Source organism: Sceloporus undulatus, chromosome 5 (genome assembly GCF_019175285.1).
Source record: "Sceloporus undulatus isolate JIND9_A2432 ecotype Alabama chromosome 5, SceUnd_v1.1, whole genome shotgun sequence".
Taxonomy (NCBI): Eukaryota; Metazoa; Chordata; class Lepidosauria; order Squamata; family Phrynosomatidae; genus Sceloporus; species Sceloporus undulatus.
Genome location: NC_056526.1, coordinates 32304668 through 32311514, shown reverse-complemented (window position 1 = coordinate 32311514; position 6847 = coordinate 32304668). Strand labels below are relative to the sequence as shown.

Below are 6847 nucleotides of genomic sequence, written 5' to 3'. Positions count from 1 at the left end.
TATTATTATTATTATTATTATTATTATTATTATTATTATTATTATTATTATTATGTCATGCTAGTGGGTGCTGTGAACATTTTAACATTTACCATACTTCCCTGAACCTAACTAATTTTGTCTGATTGCAGAAACTAAACAGGTCTGGGCCTGGTAAATATCTGGATAGGAGGCTACCAACAAGCCCTAGGGATCTCCAGGTAGGACTAGGAAAGAATTTTGCCTGAAACATTGAAGAGCTGTTGGCATGTTGAGGTCCAAAACACATAGCAGAAATTATCCATCTTGAGATCACTTTAACTGCCCTGATCCAGTGCTAAAGAATTCTGGGAATTGTAGTCTATTGTGGCGCCAATTCTCTATGAGAGAGAAAAATAAATGTCTCACAAAGATACAGTTCCCAGAATTCCACAGCACTGAGCCAGGACATTTAAAGTGGTCCCAAACTAGATTTTTTCTGCAGTGTGTTTTGGACCTGAGTTGACTATTCTGATCTTCATAGACCAATGATCTGACTCAGGATGAAGCAGCTGTCTCCTTTCCTCCCTCCATCCCTCTCTCTCTCTCTCTCGCACACATCATACACTTCAATTATCTCAGTTTGGCAGGGACAGTCCCAATTATTCCTGTGCTGTCCTACTTTTTCAGCTGCTTTTAAAATATTCGAGTTTCTCTCTCCTCCTCCTTATGTCAATTGGTACAAAATGAGTTCAAAGTGCAAAAGTAGTTTGCATTCAGTTCAGTGGGGAGGGTGGGGAGAGAATCTTATGCTTCCCAGGAGGCTCAGGCAAAAACAAACCACTGGAGCCTCTCTTAACTGGTCTGTTCTTCCTCATTAACTTTCAACCTCTTAGACACTTGTCACGTTGCACGGTCCCAGTTTTCATCTGTGAAATATAGGAGGATATAATGCACACACGGGCATCTGCATGTGCCATGCACACTCATACAAATGCACAAACTTATTGTTGCATAAATGTATGAGGTTTAGAGCTCACTTCTCTGGATTCATGACATTGGCAGATATGTATCTCTGCACTGACATGTGTGGTAGAAGGAGAGGGAAGCACACAGTGGGGCCAAAAAGAATGCAAAGAGGTACAGTCTGTTTCATCTTCCGACAAAGTTCAAATAAGGTTCTTGTAAAATAAAAAGTGGGCCCTTTATTTAGTTACTGTTTATACAAGGCTAGGTTTGGATTATATATGTTCCCTGATCTGGTTGATGATCTGTCTTTATTTCCCAAGCTGTTAAAAAATTAATATCTTGACTCATTTCTGGAGCTTTGTATCAACAGCAAAACAGCTGTGGTTGCTGAGGGGAAAAAAGCCTGGGGCACATTTGTCTCAGCTTGGAAATTATCATTTGGTACTATAGCTCTCAAAAATTCCCCAGCCAGCATGGGCTAGGATGGGCTGGTTCTGGAAGGTATAATGATTTTTCACTTTTCATTAGAGCACAATGATACTACTTTAACTACATGGCTACATTCTACAGAATCCTGGGATTTGTAGTTTGACGGAGCACAAGAACTACTTGGTAGAGAAATCCAAATATCTATCAGAACTAACAATCTCAGGACTTAGCGGGACCTTTGAAAAATTATTGAAAGCCACCTTGAATCCCATTTTGGGAGAAAGGCAAAACATAAATTCAATAAATGAGTGAGCAGTTAAGGTGCTGTAGAGTGCTATAATTATAGCAATAGCAAGTAAATTTCTATATGTGCTTAAGTGTACATTTCTATATGTACACTGAAGCACACCCTAAATGGTTTACAATGTGTAAGCTAACTGCCCCCAACAAACTGGGTAGTGCTATAGTTATGTTGTGTGATAGAGACTGTAGTCTAATATAATAACTTTTTCAATCTCTGGTCCCTCTTAGGGGAACAATATATGAATCAGCTCTGGTACAAATTTTGTTCTGTAACCCTAAATAGGGCAGAACATTATTTTGTCCTGGCCAATATAGTGTAACAGCCAGCTCAGTGCTATATAAGAACATAAGAGAACAAAACAGATATGGGGTGATGTTCATGCCCCTGAATCCCACTACATGCTACTCTGCTCCCCACTGTTGCTCATCATGAATTTCAGTGTTGTGATAGCAACAAGAAGTGTAAATCCCTCACCTTTGATTTCTGAAAAGCCAACAGTCATGCTAAAAGGAGACTCATGGGGAGTGCATGTCTTGTTATAGAAGAGAAATTCATATCACAGAGGCTTCCATGAGCAAAAATATCATTCTAAAACAATATTTCAGGGCAAATATGTGGGTTGTAATTTTGTTGCTGCAACTGCACCACTGGAAATTCAGAGACAAAAGCTGCTTTAGATCTATCCCTGCTTTCAGTCTTTCAATCACAGTCTCACCTCTCATGCTAGAGCTGCCATCCTATGTACCCTTATTTATGAGTAAACCTATATGACCAAAATTGCTTATGTTCAGACTATGAGTGAGCTATATAAAATACCTATGCAATGTATCTTTGTTGCATTTTAAAAGACATTTCACACTAACTTTGCCATTCCTCATATCAAGCTACAGTATTTTATTTAATCCTGGTTATATTATGAAGAAAAGGGTCGCACAATTTATTTTCTCAGCCTGTGAGTATAGTCTGAACTCAGTGGTGGATCCTAATTAAGCAAAGCTTTATTTTAAAGTTGTTGTCTGCCACTGTATTCTGCTCTGGTCAGGCCCCACCTAGAATATTGTGTCCAGTTCTGGGCACCACAATTCAGAAAGGACATTGAGAAACTGGAGCGTGTCCAAAGGAGGGCAACAAAAATGGTGAAGGGTCTGGAAACCATGCCCTATGAGGAACGACTTAGGGAGCTGGGGATGTTTAGCCTGGAGAAAAGAAGGTTAAGAGGTGATATGATAGCCATGTTTAAATATTTGAAAGGATATCATATTGAGGATGGAGCAAGCTTGTTTTCTGCTGCTCCAGAGAACAGGACCCGGAACAATGGATGCAAGCTACAGGAAAAGAGATTCCACCTCAACATTAGGAGGAACTTCCTGACAATAAGGGCTGTTCGACAATGGAATGCACTCCCTCGGAGGGTGATAGAGTCTCCTTCCTTGGAGGTCTTTAAACAGAGGCTGGATGACCATCTGTCAGGGATGCTTTGATTTGGATTTCCTGCATGACAGGGGGTTGGACTGGATGGCCCTAGTGGTCTCTTCCAACTCTACGATTCTATGATTAAATCAGTTCAGTTCTAGCAATTTTTTGATCACTGCATGATGGCCACTATTTTAAACCACAAGCTTACTCATGCAGCAATTCTGTACTGAAATCCTTGTGTATACTAGGAATGTATTGTTGTGATCCTGTGTGGGGTACACACAACAGTACAGTTTATATAATTGTGCATCACGACAGAACTAACTTTCATTTTCATTTTACAGATATGGGTCCAAAACACACTGCAGAAATCGTCCAGTTTGAGGCCGCTTTAACTGCCCTGGCTCAGTGCTAGGGAATCCTGGGAATTGTAGTTTGTGGTGGCACCAGAACCCTCTGACTGAGAAGGCTAAATGTCTCACAAAACTACAGTTCCCAGAATTCCCTAGCACTGAGCCCAGCCAGTGAAAGCGGTCTCAAACTGGATTATTTCTGAAGTGTGTTTTGGACCATGCGCTTTCAAACTGATATGAACCCACTTCAGGAGAGTGGTGTTGCTATTAATCATTTTGCATCCTCACACAGCTTTTAATGATCCATGCCTGTTTAAAAACAACAACACAAAACCCCGTCTTTTCTTTCATATGCCTCACAACATCACAATCCAGAGATGGGAAAACAAGGTGGAATGATTTACCCAAGGTCAAACATATCACTAGTCATATTGGTACTTTGCAAACAAACTTACAATATCTGAATCCATGCTCACACTCTTAACTACTGAACTGTACTACATCTTGTCCTAATAGATACACAAGCACTCAGGGATTGAATAGAGACACAACTTTTCACCATATTTTAATTTCATTCCTTTTAATAGCGCCTGCATGATGCCCTTCGCAATCTAAGCCCATGTCCCTTATTATGGGTTCTCAAAGGGCTTCTGGGCAACCCGTCCCAAGGTACACAGCCATTCAGTGCTCGAATCACTTTGATATCTGCAGCCATTCATTATAATTGCCTCTTGAAAATCCACGCAAAAGTGAGATGTATACTTCGGAACAATTATCTTCTGTGCCCCATAAAGATAATTTCTTCCTTTGCTTGTCTCCCACTCTGCAGCTTTTTCTGACTCACTGAAATTGCCTTTATTGACTCAGAACACCCTTCAGGTACTGGCACCTATGGAGGGCATTGGAAAGATGAAGTCTTGGTCATTTTATAGGAAGCCAAGGTTAGCTACAGTGATCTGTAGGTATAGATGCAGGAATCAAATGAGGGGGTACAGAAAAAGAACCACTCTGCTATATATGAGATCTATGTTGGCTGTCACAACTGCAAGAGTTCTATAACATCAGAGCCAATGGTTTGCCCTTCCACACTTCCATCTCCACATCTTGAATAGCAGCACTTTCTCCCAAGCAAATCTTTTAGCTAGTTTTCCAGTGGCAAGTAGCTCAGATGCTTTTAGTTGTATTGTTCCTTTAATTTGTAAGTGGCTTTGTGTCCCAGTTTCTTGAGGAAAATGAGATATAACAACAACAACAACAACAACAACAACAGACATATTATGGTCACGATTCTTTGCTTGGTGGGAAACTGAGGCCAAAGGACTGACTAACAAATAACGCCCTTGACCTCTTCATCATATCACTCTCTTTTGTTTCCCACACTCATACTTTCTCCTCACTATCAGGCTACAGTTTCCACTGCCTTTATTTAACAGTTAAAACTGGACTTGCCACTTCATTTCCATACCCAAAGGATTTTGAATTTGAATTGACATTCTCACACACTAATGGCATATTAAACCAAATGCATCTGATGAAGCGGACTTAAGTCTACAAAAACTCATGCACCCAACTTTTTTCTTTCAGTGATTCTCAAAGGTGCTACAAGATCTCTCTAGATACTGATTCTACAGACAGACATGGCTATGGAATTTACCACGCAAAGGAGATTGGGAGTTTATTCCATAAATAACCTGGAAAAATTGCATAATTACATGAAAAGATCACACACGACATCACACAAAACCCGCCATTAAAGTGGTCACAAAGAAGCATTAACACACATCTTTTTACTTTCAGGATTTCAGCTACAATGCACTTCCAACATCACTTGCGTGTGATAATCATTCATGCAATTACTCACCATTTTGGCTTTATTTGCACAATGCTTTAAATGCACTTTAATCTCTCTTTAATGCCAAAATTAGCCCTACTGTGATAAACTCTTATGTGTTTGAAATAGCTAACCAAGGAGTGACTTGGTGAATTGGCTAGAAGCTGGTTCAGTTGCCAGTCCAAATGCCCATTCTCTTAACCTTACTTCTAGAGCTCTTGGCTCAATTAAAGATAGATAGATAGATAGATAGATAGATAGGTAGGTAGATAGATAGGATACCAATTTCTCTCTTTCTCATCTCAAAAGCACCAGGAGACCAACAGGTCCTCACCTGGTTTCTTTGCCAGTTGCACACTACCCCATAAACTATAGGCTACATATTTTTTGTAAAAATAATTACTTCTTTAGATTTTGTTTTCAAAGGTCATATTTAAATAAATCTCCCCTTCCACAAATGCTATTACACACCAGGAGGGAAGACATCATAGGGATCCGAACAAAGTATGTTCCAGGCAAGACAAAGCTTTGCATGCTGGAGACAGACAAACCACCATCCGTCCTAAAAAAAATCTCTTTCAGGGCTCTCTGAATCGGATCAGATTGCCACTGCATCCGCACTGCAGAAATAATCCAGTTTGAACCCGCTTGAACTGCCATGGCTCAATGCATCCTCAAATTCCATGCAGTTCAAGCGGGCTCAAACTGGATTTTTTCTACAGTGCGGATGCAGCCAAGCGCAAGCAGTTCCGCAAGATCCCTCGTTGCACCAAGCCCTGGACCCCTTTTCCTTAAAAGAAACACACACACACACAAGCCTCCTCCTTCCCCTCCAACCTGTTTGGGGGCTCTTGATCTGACCCCAAGAATGGCACTCCATCTCCTCCTCTTACCGTCTCTCTCTCTCTCTCTTTGGAAGACTCTTGCAGCAGTTCGATGCAGCTGCGACTCAGTATGCAAGGCGAACCGATGCTGAAAAGCTGAGGCTTCCTTCTTCAGTCCCTTGCTTTCTTGCTTTCTTGCTTGCTTCCCTCCCTCCCTTGGGTTGCAAAGAGGGAAAGGCGATTGCAATTTGCGAAGCAAGTCTGAATCACAAGACAGGCATGGCTCAAAAGTTTGCAGCGCAAGGATGTGCAATGCTGGCTTCTTGTCCTCTTCTGGACTTGGATGAAAACACTCTTCAGTCTCTCTCTCTCTCTCCCTCCGCTCTCTGTCTCTTTCTCTCTCTTTCTCTCTAGGAGTCTCAGTTCCAAAACAGACCTGGCTGACACACACACACACTTCTTTCCCCCTCAAACCTGGGCACTTGTGTGTCTTGGCAACTTGCAATCCAGAGATCTGATCTGGGGGCTCTGAAGCGACATCTATCCCTAGGAGCTGGGGAGTGCATCCACTTCTACAGCCTCTTCTTGCTTCTAAGGAAAGGATTTGAAAAGGCAAGGCAACAACAGCCACAACTTTAATTTTGAATTACAGATGTGGCAATTGCTGGGGAGAGCTAGATTGGAAAGAAAGAGAGAGGAGATTGTGGAATAGTGACACCTGCACTTTGAGATCCTAGAACGACTGAGTCCTAGAACAAAGCAA

At 41.3% G+C, this 6847-nt stretch overlaps 1 protein-coding gene across 1 annotated transcript in view; it reads right to left on the bottom strand.

Annotated features, from left to right (window-relative positions):
• The window catches only part of RASD2 (RASD family member 2), a 13980-nt gene extending 7382 nt beyond the window's left edge, over positions 1-6598 (bottom strand). The window contains exon 1 of the mRNA XM_042470929.1: positions 6154-6598. The gene's annotated coding sequence lies outside the window, so the exon portion shown is untranslated. The remainder of the gene's footprint in view (positions 1-6153) is intronic.
• Between the last annotated feature and the right edge of the window lie 249 nt (positions 6599-6847).